General features: G+C 41.1%; 1 long non-coding RNA gene across 2 annotated transcripts in view; it reads left to right on the forward strand.

The window, feature by feature from the left end:
* The window catches only part of LOC108383248 (uncharacterized), a 274,618-nt gene that overhangs the window by 145,062 nt on the left and 113,322 nt on the right, over positions 1–16,234 (forward strand). For both annotated transcript variants that reach the window (XR_001849739.3, XR_012122305.1), the window contains exon 3: positions 2,868–3,101. This is a non-coding gene — a long non-coding RNA (uncharacterized lncRNA). The remainder of the gene's footprint in view (positions 1–2,867; positions 3,102–16,234) is intronic.

Here is a 16,234-nt window from a genome sequence, read left to right on the forward strand (position 1 = left end):
GTGGCTTCTAGAAGCTGGCAAAGGCAAGAAAATGAAATCTTCCCAGGGCCTCCAGGAGGCCTGCCGACACTTTGATTTTAGTCCAGTAAAATGCATTACAGACTTGAGACCTCCAGAACATCAGATAATAACTTTGGGTTGTTTTAAACCATGAAGTTTGCAGTAATCTGTTACATAAGCCATAACAACTCATATATCAACATATGATCCAGCCATTCCATTTCTAGTTATTTACCCAAGAGGAAAGAAAACTTGTACATTTGTACATAAATGTTTTTAAGTCTTTTAAAATCCATTAGTTGCCCCACCTGATTTCTGTCATTTACAACAAACATCTTTTGAACGCCTACTACACCCCTGATCCTGCTTGTTAGAGATATATAGCAAATAACATTTATTTATCTTTCTTTATTGAGTGTTTGATGCAGCTTTCAGGAGTGTGTGCACTAGCTCCTACTTTAAACAAGCTGTGTTCTTCCACACGGTCCTTGCTTGATTGTGTGGAAGTCCCTCATACAGGACTCTAATCAGAAGTGTACTCGGAACCCCAGTGTAGTCTGCAAAGGGCAGCTCAGGATAGTCGTATAGTGAATATCTGGGCTTGTTTATGTTTGTTTTTTTTGCCTTCCCAGGATCCTCCAACTTCTTGGGCAAAGACTCCCCAGTTTTCATATGTGCACCATCTTCCCTCACTTTCTAGCTCACGTGACTTTGCTATGGCTGTGACTGATCTCGCTCTGTGGCACAGGACATCCACTTATCCTGGGTTTGGCTAGAACTCCATCGGCCTGGCCAGAGGGGCTGTTCAGCACGAGCACTTGGCCCAAGTCATTGCGGGTCATGCTGGAAATGCCTTGACTGTCAAATCCCTCATCAACAGGTTTCTGGGTGAACACAGAATCAGAGTAAAGGCAACTAATTTGGTTACCTTCAAGGATGTTGGCTCATGCTGGGGGAACAATTGGCTGGGAATTATTCTTGAGGGACCTGGATGATGTGTTTCTCACTTGGGGATATTTTTGGACACACAGGGAAAAAGTCTGGTGATGATAGTGACTTCTCCATTCATCCATCTGATCAGTGTATAGACACGTCAGCCTCAGTGTATCAGCTGGCTGGGCTGCTGGCAACAATTTAGGGTTGACTTTCAGCTCTCTGTAGGTCCCCTGCTTAGCTTTCCAACCTCTTGAGTCTGACCCTGCTTTACCTATTCAACTGCTTCTGTCATCCCTTCTTTCCCCTTCAATGGAGATCTCTCTGCCTTACCAAATCCCAACCACTGTTCAAGCCCTGTTTAGCTTTTCCTTCACCGCTAAGAAATTGCCGACTCTTCCACCTCCAGGGGCTTCTCCAGTCTTCTAACTGGATTGCAATTAAAGACACAATTGCAGCAAACACTTCTTTCTGACTGCTTCCTGTATGCTACCCTAGCCTTTCTAACCACATCTGAGGAACTTTGAAGTCTGATACACCTCTTGTTTATATAGAGAGCCTGGCAGTCCTTTGATAAATATTTACTGTGTACTGATGTTTCCAGATAAACAAGGTCCTTGTCTGTTCATGGAGGTTGCAATGTAGTGACTGTGAAAAGATAATAAACAAGCAAAGAAATAAGAATATATTACAGAATGATGAAAATCAAACAAGATAATGGGATAGTGACTGTGATATTATGATTTCTAATAAATGTATATTTGGTCTTTGTCCCATTTCTGGATCAGAGCTCCAAAAACCTTTGAAATTTCCTAAGTGATGAGAGCAACAGAGGTCTTTTGTTATGTTGAGCTGACTTTTAGAAAGCATGTAGTGATGGGGGCTGATTGCCAGGGGACCCAATCATGTGATCAAAGGGTTGGAACTTTCAGTCCCTTCCCTGTGACCTCTGCAGTTGGAAGAGAAGCTGGAGGTTGAATCAATTACCAATGGCCAATGAATTAATCAATCATGCATATGTCACGAAGCCTCATAAAAACCCAGAAGGTCAACACATAGAGATCTGGGGAGGGCAGTGCACTCTGAGAGGGCATGGAAGCTCTGTGCCATTTCTCCATACCTCACCCCATGTTTCTCTTCACCTGGCTATTGATTTGTGTTCTGTAATATTCTTCATAATAAACCAGCCATCTAGGGAGTGAACAGATTTCCTGAGTTCTATGAGCCACTCTAGCAAATTAGTTGAACCTGGGGTGGAGGTGGGGGTCATGGGGAACCTCTGATTTACAGCCAGTAGGTCAGAAGCGCAGGTGACCACTTGGGCTTGTGATTAGCAGGTGGAGTGGGTGGGGGCAGTCTTATGGGACTGAATCCCTAAACTGGGGGATCTGATGCTCTCTCCAGTAGGTATTCTTAGACTTGAGTCGAATTCCAGAACACCCAGCTGGTGTCAGAGCCTTGCTTGATGATGTGGAGGGAGAACCCAGCCTCCCACATACATGTTGGAGTTGTGTTCAGAACCTAAAAGAACGAGCAATGGAGATGACACTAATTAGGTTGCAAAACAGGCTCATTTGAAAAGGTGGCATTCAAGTGGATGCTTGACTAATGGATTGAATTCTCTTTCTTTTTGGTTTTAGCTTGGTTGTTTGTGATAAGGACATTGGCCAACAGAATTTCTAACTTCCTTCCTTCCTGTTCTTTTGCTAAATTCCTTCCAAATAGTCTGTAATGATCCAACAGAGTATGGTAGACAGGATTCCTGAATTCTGGTGTTCACACCCTTGTACAATCCTTACCCTTTAAATGTTGGCTGGACTTACTGACTTACTTCTAACAAATAGAATTTGGCAAAAGGGATGGCCTACCCACTTCCAAGTTTAGGTTATACAATGCCTGCGGCTTCTATCTTGACTTCTCTCTCTTTCTCTTAGGTCATTTATGCAGTGAAGCCAGCTTCCATCTCATGAGGCAGGTCTATGCAGAGACCCACATGAAGAGGACTGAGGGCTGTCAGCTGCCCAAAGCCACCTAAATGGATTTGGACAAGGATCTGCTCAAGATGAAATGGCAGCCCTGACCGACAGCTTCCCTGACAGTGCATGAGTGACCTTGAGCTAAGGGTGCATCCAGGTTCATCCAGGTTCCTGAGCACCAGAAACTATGAGGTAATTAACATTTCTTGCTTTAATCCACTAAGTTTTAGGTGATTTTGTTCTGCAGCGATAGATATCAAATAGAGCCACATTGGTATGATTGTCTACGGGTCGGTGTGAATTTGCCTCTCTTTACTGGTGAGTGGGGCAGATACCATTGTATCTAGGCACATATTCTTTATTAGACTAAATAGCCAACTCCCATTATGGCCTTCCAGGCCTTTTCACACTGGATTATAATTGTTAGTGGATTATTTATATCATAGAATGTAAACTCCACAAGGAAACTTGAATATTTCATTCCTTTTCCTTACCTCAGTTCCTTGCATATCACCTACATAATATGCATGTATAAAGCATTTACTAAACTGTTTTACTTTCATTAACTTCATCGTTATAACCCCCTGCAGAAGGTAGTATTATATCATCATTTTGCAGATGAAAAACAGAAACAGAAAAGAATGTGCTTAAAGTAGTGCAGCATGTAAGTGGAGGAACCAGGATTTGAATCCAGGCAGTCTGGCTTCAGAGTTCTTATTAAATATTTGGGTTTCAGTAAGGGAATGGAATTGATGTGTGCCTTCTCATTACTCTCCCTGGGAGCTGGGAAGCTCTCTGCTACTCTAACTTTTCACTCGTGTTTTTATAGCCCCTTGAAGGGTATTTGTTGTCCACATCTTACAGCCTAATTTTATTGGACCATTTATGCATATTCTAGAAGCATCTTATTCCCTTTCTACCTCCCCATAATCTGCTAAGCCCTTCACAGAAGGCTAGGCTTTCTTCTATCTTTTGGAGTCATTTGTGTTTTAAGATAACACCCTTCGTTAGGCATGTGAGCATGTGAGTTGCAAGCAAAGCTTCTCAAAGGCAAATTTTTGAACAATCATCAGTTTAGGGAATCATGTAACCATCAACTTCTCTTTAAAAATATCTGAAAGTCTCACAGCAAAATCTTTAAGCTCATCATTTGACCTGAGAATCTCCAGGGGCCTCTCTGACTCTGGGTCACCATACTGAGACATTTCACATCACAGACTCACATCACTTTGTCTGGCTGCTGAGGTCCAGACTTCTTCAGAATAGATAGTGTGGCTTCCTTCCAGTTTATGATTGTGCCATGAAAAAAAATGATTGCATTTATTTTTTAAAAATGTTGGCACTTATTTTTCCCTCCAATGGCTTAATTTGGGTTGTGATGTAAAAGAGAAATGTGGAACAAAACTTTGAATAAAAAAAATTTGACTCACTCTCCCTAATGTCACCCAGGCTTGGTTTGGCCTTGATGAATTCAGCACTTTAAAGGGTATGTCAACACAATAAATTTTATGCCCTCAATAAAACTTGTGAGTGAGCTCAGTGAGAAATTCCAAGGTCTGGGGAGGCAATTAACGTTTGAAATATATATTGAGTTGTTTACTGCGACATTTTATGTGGCCACAGAGCTGTATCCAGTATGTGACGAGGGAAAAATCTCCCTAGGAAATGGCAAGGTTTGCTGTTCAAATAACATTGACATGTCAGATTGTTCTTGAATATAGAGGAATGTAAAAACCGGCTACCAATGAAAATCCAATTCTTTAACCACATCATGCCATTCTCCTTGTTTTCCTCTCCAACTGGCAAGAATCTCAGCAACACTGGAGATGTCAACATCTCAGCAGTTTAATTTCACTGGACCACTTATATCACTTGTCCTACATGTACAGGGGTGTTTACTTATTTAATTTGACCTGAGTTCAAGTCCCAGTCCTGACATCTTAGTCAATGTGTGACCTTATATGAGTCAGATTATCTCTGTGGACTTCATTTTCTATTGTGAGGATTAAATGAAACGTATTATAAAAACACTCTGTTAATGTGATTTACAATTTAGAAAATCACTCTTACTCCTTTGTGCAACACTCACAAGCTCTTTCTGAGGATGATGCTAATAACATAGAGTGTGGGAAGATCCCCAAATATAAGGTATGTGTATTAGTCAGTTATTGTTGCATCGGTGCTGCATGACAAACAACCTCAGAATTTCATCGTTTTCCAACAATATTTACTAATTATGTATCTTATTATATAAATTTACCTGTTTTTTTTTTTGTTTTGTTTTTTGTTCACTGGTCTGTGGGTTGGCTGGGATAGCAATGCTTCAGTAGGATACAAATTGAATTTAGGTTTATTCTATGAATACTGCCTTAGACTTGGACAATGGCAGCATTTCAAGGGGGATAAGAAACACAAATGCCTGCTAAATCCTAGGCTCTAAACCCATACATTGTCACATTTGCTCACATTCCACTGGTCAAAGCCAGTCATGTTACTGGGCCCCACATCAATGGGTCTGGGAAGTATACTATATTGACAGTAATCCATAGCAAGAAAGAAGTGAGACTTGGGGAAAAATAATACCACCTACCATACAATATTTGTATAAGTAAAAAGAAGGAAAGAATCTGAGGTCATTATGTAAACAAAAGACATCTAAGAAATAAATAGTTTTCTCTCTTTTATATTTAAACTTCAGATAATTTTAATTGATCTTCTACAAGCCAAATAAGAATTGAGTTCTTTCTCTTCCTTGTATTTGATGAAATCATAGATTCCTGTTCTAGCAATGACTCATTTTTCTTTTTAGAAAGTCATAGACTTATTGTTCAGGGTCTCTGAAAACTCTCTGGCTTACTGTGAAATGTCTATTTTATCAGCTCATTTTTAAATATCAGTGACTAGTTAAGATAGTAAAAGAGTTAAGTATTTACTCATCTCTTCAAATCAGGTGTGCATGAGACCAGGCATCAGGAAGAAACCTAGGGTTCCAGTCCCAGCTCTGCCACTAAATTTGGATAAATCAGTGATATTCTCTGGGGATAATCTATGAGGAAAGAAGCTGGGAAAGCTTGAGGGCAAATCATTTAATGATGCTAACTATTCTCAGTAATTTCTCAGCACAGAAGTCATTGTCTAAATAAGCATTCCTTTGCAACTGCAGTCTAGCCATTTTGCCCAAAAGTTGGCAGATGTGAGTTGCCCCAGGGCATGAACATTTTAAGGAAGATATTTTAAATGTAGTGTTTAAAAAATCTATAACAATTATGCAGGGTTTTTTAAAGTTCATAGAACAATTTCACTGCTTTTTGCTCATTAAATACTTGTTTTTCTCATTGTTGAGCCAGTAACTTCACTTCTAAGGAAATAATCAGAGATGAGGAAAGAGGTTTATGTGCAAAAATGTTCACTATGGCACTTTGAAAAACTTTAAGTGAAAAATTTGATAGAACCTAAATGTCCAATAAAAAGGGACTGATTAGGTAAATTATTATAAATCTACCTAATGGACCATAATGCAGATGTTAATATAATGTTTTAAACAATTTAAATGACTTAGGAACATTCTCATAATATAGTATTTGATAAGATACATAAGAAAACAGCAATATTATATAACCATTAATTTTTTTAAAATGCACATAAGAATATAAGGAAATTCAGAAAAATGTAAATAGTGGTTAACACAAGATTGTGATAATATTACTGCTTTACATTCCCTTTATATTTTTTCTACATTTTATGGTTTTGACAACAAACATTACATTTTATTTTTTATTTTTATTAAAACAATACATGTACATAGTTTAAAATTTTTTTAATCTTTAAAAGCCTATAGTGAAATAGTCTAGCTCTCTAGAAATAACTATGCATTCTTTTACAGCTACTTCTTTGCATATTTCCTTCCATATGTCTATATATTATGCTTGTACCTCTGCTGCTGGAATCACGAGTTTCAGAAATTCCCTTTTGGCTTCTAGTTATGATGGTTGATAGTTCAACTCTCTGAAATCAACTTCCTCATTTTTTCTTCCGTTCTTCATTTTCTCAATTTGCTATGTTTCATAATACTTAGTTAAATCAATAATCATCTTTACATTATGATGACTATGTGAATATTGTTCATGGCTGAACTGTATTTAGTCTCCTCCATTTGTATTTCTTTTGTTCTGAATTCCCCAATTGCTCTGTCAATACCAGTCAACAATTTTCCAAATATACAGACATAGTCCCAAACATACTATAGGTTTTATCCTTTTTCCCTGATGACAGCTTCCTGACCACTCTTATTGGATGGTTTACTCTTTAAGTCTGTAGCTCAATATTGTTCCAGGACTCAATATTGTTACTGTTGCTCATTGGTCAAGTTGGGTTCTTAGATCCTGTTTCTTCCTCTTTCTTTATTTACTCCTCCCTTTTGGTAGAGTACATCCATTCGTAGCTTCCTAAGAAAGAGTGCATGGGAGATAAATGTCCTTCCATGTCTAAAAATGTCTTTTTTGTAGACTTCCCTTTGATTGATGGTTTAGCTGGGTATAGAATTTTCCCTCAGACATTTCAGGAACTTTCCGTCTCCTACCACTCACTGTTGCTGTTCAGAAGTGATGAACTTACGGGTCCTGAGCCACCAGGATACAAGCTGAATGAGACAGAAATGAACAGAAACAGCCTGGACCAATAGTCTAGCTAGAAGGAAGAAAATGAATAGATACAGAAAGAAATACAAAGACAGTGAATCACAGAGGCCAAATTCCAGTTGAACGTTAAGGATGAAAGAATCAAGCAGGGAACTGCTGTGAAGTAGGCAAGAAATGTAGCTCAGAGAAGTCAGCTCAGGCATACCCCACATTTCTTGCAGCCTGGATTCAGAGTTCAGGGTGTCAAAGAAGCAGAAATTTCCAGGTAACAGGACAGCCGATCTGAGCTGTGATCCAAGGAGTGGGCTCTGGGCTCAAGTGCATGCCCTTTGCTGCAAGTGGGTTTATCCTGTGCTGACTGCCCCCAGAGGGAAATCAGAAGCCTTCAGTGACATGACCTCTGACTGAGACAGACAGGCAGAGGTGCTGGGACCCAAGCAGAGGCTCAGAACTTGATCTTGGTTAAGGCATTACAAAAGCACTCTACATCCTCACTCTTTTCTTAAATTCCAGTTGGAGGAAAAAAACCCCACTGGTTTTAGCTGCAAGACTTCCTGCAGTCTCCAGATCAGCCCACACTCTACCACCAGTGTCTGCAGGGAATAAAATCAGTTCTGCAGGGTTGCTGATGCCATAGGTTATATACACCCAGAAGTCACCATTCTGATCTTCATTTAAACAGCAGTGCCCCCAGAGCTGGTGTGGCTGACCTTACTCTCCCAGAGACATATGGTAAAGACAGACTGAAAAATAGGTTTGGGTCTGAGGTCACATGTGGTGTCCATACAGAAAGCGATTTTGGTGGAAAGGAAACAAATTAAAACCTCCTAAAGCTCTTTATTGTCTTCAAACAGCTTAAACCAAGATATGCAGGAAATGCATTCTCCCCCACCCCTCAGCCTTTTAAAGCACTGACCTTCTTTCAAATTAGTTTCCCCAGAAGTTTGAACAGCGAATCAATGGGAAAAGAAAATAATTTGAGATCACAGTTGAACAGCAGGGCAGATTTTCAAAGTGTTTTATTGTCTTCCAAGAGTGGATACGCTTGACTAGAGTTAGTGGCTATCTGCCAGGGAGGATTTCAAGCTCAAGAACTCAGCACTTCTGTCTTCTTGGACTCTTCTTAGAGCACCTCTTCTGCTCTAACACATACACATTTGCCAAGGTCATTGCCACCCTCTGGAAGATGAGGTGATACAGTGTTTAAGGCAGACTTGCAAATAAGTTCCAGGCCCACAGAAGAATTTTTTTTTTTTTTTGGTAACCAGCCCCAGCTTCTTTTTAAGATAAACTCAGGTACTAAAGCACAGTGAAGCAGCGTTCCTTTATTCCCTTAACATGATGCTCAGTTGTAATGAGGGACTTTAGGAACACACATTATAATTCTGTTGAGTCCCTGTTATGTGCTAAATTACTGAGTTTATCAAGGATTCCTTGAGAAGATGGTCTCAGATACTAGAAATATATAAGTGAGAGAATAAAGCTAGAAAAGAGTAGAAAATATTACCATTAGTACTACTCCTACACCACCATTAACTACTACTATTATGAGTATTATGTCCGTCACCACCACAACTACTATTCCTACCAGTATTACTATTTTACTGCTGTTACTATCAGCAGCTGCCTTTTCACTTGTAGCACCTTCTGTGCATATACCACTTTATATATATAACTTTACATTCACAAAAACCTACCAGTGCAGGGAATATTGGACTCCAATTTACATGTGAAGATCTCAAGGCTTAAAGAGATTAAAGGTAAATTGTCCAAAATCACCCAGAAAGAGGGGAGAACCAGGTGTGAAGCCAGATCTCTTTGACACTATTTATTAACCAGAATGCCTTACCGGGAAACACACACACACCAAAGCAGTAACAATAGATTCCTCTGGCTGGCAATTATAATCCCCACATGAGAAGACATGGACAGTACGAACACCCACAAGGAGACTCTCAGTTGGGACATGGGCCCGGGGCTGCTTCCGAGCTGCCCAGCACTCAGGAGTGCACAGAGGCTGTCTGATTGAGCACACACTTTCACTTAGCTGACCTATTTTACTTTAAAAGGGAAATGAGCTAATGCCCTAGATTTTGGAGAAGACTGACACATCTCCGTTTATCTTTCTGCTCAGTCTTCTTATTCTAAACTCCAAACTCAAGCTGACAATTTTTCTTCTTGACAGGCTTTGGGTGAAGGACACTGGGGGTTTCCATATGCCTTCCCCTTCCTCCTGCCCCATCCTCATCTCCAAATTTACACACGATACATTTACTGCTGAACAGAGTCCCTAAGAGGGAGGTCAGTTAGTTATGCCATTTGATAAACACACAGGCTGAGTGCCTAATAGTATTACCGGCCGAACTTACTATTCTCTCTCTGTGCACCCTTTCCACACCTAACATCTTCACAGTCCTAGGAGATGGCACCCTTCCTGCCCCTCTGCAGCGGCCGACTGTGAAAACTTAGGTGAAGGAACTTACCCAAGGTCATCAGCTCTAAGTAGCAGAATTAGGGCTTCAATATATTGCTCAAAATAATTAGAACTTAGTGGGAATAGTTTTGTGCATGTATGGGAGAGACTAGACAGAGAAACAAGACTCAGCTCCTCACTTCAGTTATGGTGAAAGATGGGGACACAAGTAAACAAAAGCTTGACTAAGGATAAGGGTGGGTTAGGAGGTGGAACAGGAGTAAGAAAACAGACTGAGTTGGGGCTGAGTATGAAACTAACCAGCTTCAAGGACCAACATGCCTAGCAAGTTATACTGTTGAGAGGCCACTGGTTTCAACCGGGCCTGAAGACAGAAGCAGATGAGAGAGGACAGTTCGTGGACTGCATGAAAGCTCTCGCTGTAGACAGTTTTAAAGAAGCCAGCTCTGAGCTTTCCCTACTGGCTGCTTTTCTGTGTAACGGAAGTGTTCTCTGTGCCCCGTAAACAAGGAGCTCAAAGGCAACAGCTCTTTGTCCTAGTCCAGAGGCGTCAGGTTCTGGGAGTCTCAGCCCTAAGAGGACCTTTCTTTGGGAAGGAGCCACTCATTATGCCCAATGAACTACTTCAAATTATACCTGTCCTACGCTTGTTTTATTTTTTTGTTAAAAACCACATTTTTTGATGTATGACACTTCTAGAGATCTACACAACACAGGGCTTCTATTTATCAGTACTGCATTGCACATTTCAAGATTTGCTAAGTGGGTAGATCTTATGTTAAGTGGTCTTGCCACAAAAGAAAAGTATAAATGAAGAAATGAAAGAGGCAGGAGGAAACTTTTGGAGGTGATGGATAAGTCAGTGCTGACTTTTGAGGTTGGAATGAGAGCTAATGAAGTTAAGAGGGAAAGTGGCAACTAGCTGAAGAAACAAAGTGTTAACTCTGTCTCCCATTATTTCCCCTAAGTAGGGAATGGTAGCGCCCACTGGGTCTCTCCCTACACCTGTCTCCCTTTCCCTACACCTACCTGCCCACCTCTGTCCTCTCTGCTTATCCCCTGCTTCAGCGCTCTTTGAGCGAATGGAATGCTAACTGGATTTATCAGAGCAGGAGATACTGTTTACTAATGGGTGGGGACACTGTCATTAAAAGCTCAGACCCAAACTAAGTCAAACCAATTCCTTCCAGGCAGCCTGGTCACAAAAGGCCTGAGTGTGCAAGTCAGTGAGTGTGAGGGCATCTTGCAGCCATGTAGATGGTGGTGAAAATCTGGGTGCAGATTCAGGTATAGGTGGAGAGATAAGGGCTCCAAACCTATGCAGTGAGCTCCAACTTAGCTTTATTAGAATTCTGGATTGAAGTTGTTAACCTTAAAATTGAAAGTTACCTCGCCAGCAAAAACAGGTTTATTTGGAAGCAGTAGAGAATTACAATCTGAGACATGCCAGCTACAGCAGGATGGAAGCCACATAGGGAGAACAAAGGAGAGAAGCACTTTTATAGAGGAAGGGGCTGATTTAGGAGGGCTGTTTCTAAGCACAAAATCTGTTGGAGTAAATTGGAGGTCCCATGTATCATGGCTTCTCATTGGCTGGGCTGTAGGGAGGTGGAAGGTTAGCTAAAATAGTATGGCATCAATCTCTTCCAATGGGACTTGAAATTTAGAAGGATTGATGGGCCTGCCAGCTTCTTCTGCAGGCCTCTCTATGCCATGTCAGTGAGGTTTCCCATAATTACTTTTCAAAAGGTCACCAGGTACAGCCATTGGTAAAATGGTGCTTTGATGCTTATTCTCAAACCTTCCATTTCCTCTGGGAACATTCTGGGGTGATAAAACTCTGTGCTCAACTGGCCAAGATTACTGTCCATAGCACCTTAAAATCTCACCTTGGTTTGAGCCCTGTGCATGGACTCACTGCTGTGCCTTTACTTACTGTTCCCTCCTCCTCTGTGTTGTCATTTTCTCTTTCCTGTAGGTCCATATCCAATCTAGCCTTCAAGGTTTAGCTCATCTGCCATTTTTGTCTTTTTTCTGATTCTCTTGGGGAAAAAAAAATCACAAAGTCCTTAGTTTTACCTATTCATTTTAATGGCACTCTTTCTATAGTTTCCATATTCCTGTCCTCTCCTTTACTGGTCTGTGGGTTTCTTGCGTGTAGAGATTGTGTGTATCTGATTCATCTATGTGTGTTCAGTACTTAGTGAACCACTGGGTAATAATTAAACAAAAATTTTGGGGGTGCCATTGTTGTGCCTGATGCTGTATTAGATTCTAGGAATATATTGGCAAGATTCCTGGCCTAAAAAACATATAGCCTAGTGGGAGAGTCAGACATAAGTGAAAGAATGACAGAAATAACTCTAACACCAGATGTACACAAGCCCTTGAGAGTATGTAATAGGGAGCTGATCTCCATGGGAAGGTCAGTGAAGGCTCAGGATGAAGTGAGGTCTGCAGGAAAGTGGGCCTAAACAGGCAGAAGAAAGATTGTACAAAGGTGGCAGGGCAGATTGCACAGCATGCTGGGGAAATGAAGAAGTAGAGGTCACTGTGGTAAGATCAGCAGGTGTTAGGGCCAAAGAGACAGAAAGGAGGCTGAAGAAGTAGAATTTGTGACAGTGTTAAAGAGTTGGACTTTATCCCATGATATCATGTGCAAGGTACAATGTAAGGGACTCCCTGAATACCCACAGATTCCTGAAAAGACAGTTGGGTCTCCATAGAGGGAAACTAGTCCTCATCATCCTTACAATTTGTGCACTGATGAAGTGGGTTTGGATTATCTTTTTCACAAGCCAGGGATTGTTCTGTGATGCTGAGGAAGATGTGATAAACAGAGAAAACTCATCAATGCCATCTTTTTTCTGTAGCTTGCCTTGAGGGAGGTAAAGGAAATACAGTCTAGACAGGGAATGTCTTTTAATTTCTATAAGTAAACGGAAATAAATTTAATTGGGCCAGGACATCTTTATTCCTGTGCCCATTTTAATGATAGCACAGACTCTCATGGCTGGCTGGACCCCTGCCTGTGAGCTCAGGGTGTTCTGTCTGAAAAAGAAGGGAACTCACATTTGGGACCCTCTCTTAGGCCAAGCTCTGAAGCACACCATTTATTCTTCCCATCTAGCTATTTTATGAAGAACTGTTATTCTCATTTCCAATGTAATTTCCATGGGGCAAGTGTGGAACAAGAGGAGCCTGAGAGAAAGGGGAGAATCAAGGATGACTTCCTTGATTACTGTTAGCTGATTAGGTGGATGTTCATGTCACAAACACAAAAAGAGGAGATTTGGGGGAGAAACTGATGAATTCAGTTGACTTGTTTGCTTGAAGAGCCCAAAGGACATGTGATTGGATACACAGAAGGTAGTTGGGAAAATGGGCCTGAGCTTAAAGTTGAAGACTCAGAATGATGAAGCCTCACCTTCTAGGAAGCCTTTTTCTTTTGGAGTCTAGGCCCTTTCTCCCTCTCCTCCAGACACTCCCAGCTCCACCTATCAGAGTTCCAAGTTTTTAGGCATTGCTTCCCCCACCATCCTCAAGGAAAAGTCAGGCAGACTAAAAGGTGATCCCTGCTGTACCTACACAACCCTTTTCTGTCTCCTCTGACTATGGCATCAAGCAAAGCAATGAATGATTTTTTTCTCCCCCTGAAAGGGTTCTGGTCATCAATTCCAGTGTGTGTGTGTGTGTTCCACACCTACAAAGCAATTCTTAGACATCAGCTGGGTGTCCTACAAGTCAGCTCAGTTCTGACACTGTCTACATCAGATCCCACAGGTCAAGTTCTCAGTCCTGCAAGACTACCCCAACCCCACTTCAGACACCAGTCACAGGGCCAGGTCATTACATGACCTGTAATTTTGACCAACCGGCTAGAGATCAGAGTTCCCGTGTCCCCCTTCTTGGGTTTGTTTAATCTGCTAGAGGGGCTGACAGAGCTGAGAAACATTTTGCTTGCAAGATCACCAGTTTATTATAAAGGATATAAAGGAAGAGATGCGCAGGGCAAGGTACCGGGAAGGGGCCTGGAGCTACCAAGCCTCTTTCAGGAATGCCACTCTCCCAGACCTGCCGCTGTTTGCCAACCTGGAAGCTCTCTTAACACCGTCCTTTTGGGGTTTTATGGAGTCTTCATTCCATAGTCACGATTGATTAACTCACTGACGTTGGTGATTGAACCCCATGTCCAGCCCCTCTCCCCTCTCAGGAGGTCAGGGAGTGGGACTGAGAGTCCAATCAATTGGTAGGTTCTCCTGGCACCAGCCCCCACCCTTAGGCACTTTCCAAAATTCACACCATTAACATAATGAGACACCCTGATCGCTCTCAACACTTAGGAAATTTCAAGGGCCTCAGGAACTCTGTGCCAGAAACTGGAGACTGAATATATATCTCTTATTAAAAATCACAATACCACAGCCCTGTATCATTATTGATTTAAATTGTCATAACTTTTTGGAAGTATCAAATTGCTAACAGTTTGTGAAACCTCCAACGGCTTCATTCATTCATTCTTCACTCACTACTTTGTGCCAGTCACTAATGAACAAGACATACAAAATCTCAACTGTCTTAGATCTGAGAGTTGAGTGGGAGAGAGATGGGTGTTAAAGTAATAATAACCAAATAACTGTATGAATTGGATTTGCCACACATATATTTTTTATTTTTTTTATTTTGTTATCATTAATCTACAATTACATGAAGAACATTATGTTTACTAGACTCCTCCCCCACCAAGTCCCCCCCACCCCATAGTCACTGTCCGTCAGCACAGCAAGATGCTATAGAATCACTACTTGTCTTCACTGTGCTGCACAGCCCTCCCCAGGCACCCCCCCCCCACATGCTTATTATACATGCTAATTGTAATGCCTCTTTCTTTTTCCCTGCCCTTATCCCTCCCTTCCCACCCATCCTCGCCAGTCCCTTTCCCTTTGGTAACTGTTAGTCCATTCTTGGGTTCTGTGATTCTGCTGCTGTTTTGTTCCTTCAGTTCTTCTTTGTTCCTATACACCACATATGAGTGAAATCATTTGGTATTTGTCTTTCTCTGCCTGGCTTATTTCACTGAGCATAATACCCTCTAGCTCTATCCATGTTGTTGCAAATGGTAGGATTTGTTTTCTTCTTATGGCTGAATAGTATTCCATTGTGTATATGTACCACATCTTCTTTATCCATTCATCTACTGATGGACACTTAAGTTGCTTCCATTTCTTGGCTATTGTAAATAGTGCTGCAACAAACATAGGGGTGCATCTGTCTTTTTCAAATTGGGCTGCTGCATTCTTAGGGTAAATTCCTACAAGTGGAATTCCTGGGTCAAATGGTATTTCTATTTTGAGCTTTTTGAGGAACCTCCATACTGCTTCAACAATGGTTGAACTAATTTACATTCCCACCAGCAGTGTAGGAGGGTTCCCCTTTCTCCACAACCTCACCAACATGTGTTGTTGTTTGTCTTTTGGATGGTGGTGATCCTTACTGCTGTGAGGCAATATCTCATTGTGGTTTTAATTTGCATTTCTCTGATGACTAGCGATGTGGAGCATCTTTTCATGTGTCTGTTGGCCATCTGAATTTTTTCTTTGGAGAACTGTCTGTTCAGGTCCTCTGCCCATTTTTTAATTGGATTATTTGCTTTTTGTTTGTTGAGATGCATGAGCTCTTCATATATTTTGGATGTTAACCCTTTATTGGATCTGTCATTTATGAATATATTCTCCTATACCTTTTTGTTCTATTGATGGTGTCCATTGCTGTACAGTAGCTTTTCAGCTTGATATAGTCCCACTTGTTCATTTTTGCTTCTGTTTCCCTTGCCTGGGGAGATATGTTCATGAAGAAGTCATTCATGTTTATGTCCAAGAGAATTTTGCCTATGTTTTTTTCTAGGAGTTTTATGGTTTCATCACTTACATTCAGGTGTTTGATCCATTTGGAGTTTACTTTTGTGTATGGGGTTAGACAGTGATCCAGTTTCATTCTCTTACATGTAGCTGTCCAGTTTTGTCAGCACCACCTGTTGAAGAGACTGTCATTTCCCCATTGTATGTCCATGGCTCCTTTATTGTATATTAATTGACCATATATGTTTGGGTTAATGTCTGGAGTCTCTATTCTGTTCCTCTGGTCTGTGGGTTTGTTCTTGTGCCAGTACCGAATTGTCTTAATTACTGTGGCTTTGTAGTAAAGCTTGAAGTTGGGGAGCAAGATCCCCCTGACTTTATTCTTCCTTCTCAGGA

This window comes from Manis javanica, chromosome 10 (genome assembly GCF_040802235.1).
Source record: "Manis javanica isolate MJ-LG chromosome 10, MJ_LKY, whole genome shotgun sequence".
NCBI lineage: Eukaryota > Metazoa > Chordata > Mammalia > Pholidota > Manidae > Manis > Manis javanica.